This window comes from Acanthisitta chloris, unplaced genomic scaffold, assembly GCF_000695815.1.
Source record: "Acanthisitta chloris isolate BGI_N310 unplaced genomic scaffold, ASM69581v1 scaffold11278, whole genome shotgun sequence".
Lineage (NCBI taxonomy): Eukaryota > Metazoa > Chordata > Aves > Passeriformes > Acanthisittidae > Acanthisitta > Acanthisitta chloris.
In genome coordinates, this window is record NW_008685398.1 from 75,985 (window position 1) to 77,898 (window position 1,914).

Sequence of the window (1,914 nt, forward strand, 5' to 3'; positions counted from 1 at the left end):
CAGAGAGCTCCTGTGTGGCCATGCACAACCTCAGAAACAGATGTTCTCTATACTGCCCAATTAGAGTAAGTAATAGAAGAATATTATGCAAGACAAGCTGTGCACCGGAGAAAACTCCAGATACAAAATTGTGCTACACAAATTATTGTCTCTTATAATAAACACATTTACCTTCAGAAATAGCTTTGTGCTTTATTCTATGAGACCCAAAGCAATAAGACTCCTTGTTGTGGTCAACAACTGCCCCTGTACACAGAGGCATTTACAAATCTCTCTCAGCAGTTTCATCTTTCCTGGTCCCTGCCAGCTCTTTCCTGCATATCACAATAAGCTGAAAATTTGTACTTCTGGGGCACTGTTTTTACTTTATAGGCTCTGCATCTGTGATCTGTTTTCATCTGAAAATATTCCCTTCAGAAGCCTCCTTGCAGTTCCTCTGTAACTTTCATCACATTTCCATCCATTTCCCTCTTCAAAAAGGAAGGGCAGGAAAAGAGAAAAGGGGAGAATTTTCAGCATCACCCAATTCCAATGATTTCAAATCCATCTCTAGCTCTTCATGCAGGCTGGTGATGTATGTTTCACTGCAGTCTTCTGGGATTTCTGAAGCATATCTAAACTTATCCTCAACATCTCTCATTATTTTGAGGGGAAAAACCAACATGACTTTTATAAAAAGAGGAGATACAGCTAAATGAACCAGCTTGGCCAACAGCTATTGCCCAAGTTTCTGATGGAGACAGAAAATGAGCTGGAAGAAAAACAGCATCCAAGCCAATGCACTTAAAGTCTGAATTCAGACTTGTTAAGAGAAACAAGTTGCATTTCAGACAGTAATTCTTCTTTTTGAAAAGCAGGGGTGAAACTGCACATGGAATGGGAGCTCTGCACGTGGAATGGGAGCTCTGCACTGATCAGGCTGTGTGCAGCACACAGTTCACAACAGACCCAACACATGCAGCCTCTTGTCCCAACAACAGCTTAGGAATACTGGAAAGATTTGCAACATGAAGGGAAAGTGACAAATTTCATAGAAACTGAGAAGCATGATTCTCCCACCTAGGAAACAGCTTATTATCAAAGAGAAACCGTAAGTAGATACATCAAGCTGACTTTCTAAACTGAAAACATCCATGTAGCTGCATATCATAGAAAATCTATATTATACAGGATGAAACACAAATCAGACATGACAGAAAGCTACTGGCTCTGAGTATGTTCTCGCACAGTTATAGCTCTGTCACCTGTCATAGAATCACAGAATGGTTTGGGTTTGAAGAGATCTTAAGGCTTATCCAGCTCCAGCCCACTCCACTGCCAGGGACACCTTCCACTAGCCCAGGCTGCTCCAAGCTCATCTAACCTTGCCTGGAACACTTCCAGAGTTGGGGCATCCACAGCTGCTCTGGGCAACCTGTGCCAGAGCCTCATCACCCTCACAGTCAAGAATTTCTTCCTAACATGTAATCTGCAGATCTCATCTCCTTTAGTTTAAAACCATTCACTCTTGTCCTATCACTATGTGCCTGTGTAAAATGGGGTTCTCTCTCTTCTTCCTAAGTCCCAGGTAAGGACTGGAAGGTGGCAGTGAGGTCTCCCCAGTGCCTTCTCTCCAGGCTGAACAATGCACTGTATCATTTTATCTGTGACACTTCAATTTGCTGCTTAGTCTTTGATAGACAGATCATCTGAAAGTGGCAAAAATTTAGAGTGAATTGGGAAGTTTAAAGTGCAGATGCTCAAAAGTGCAACAAGGTAAATTACACTAATCATCTTCCTGTTGAAAGCCCTCACAAAATGCTTTTATCTACTGACTATTTATTAAAGAGGGTCTGTCCAAACTTTTTTTCCCCAAGAAATATTGGCTTTAAAACATGCATAAAAGGAAAACAAAGTACTGCAAATATGACACTC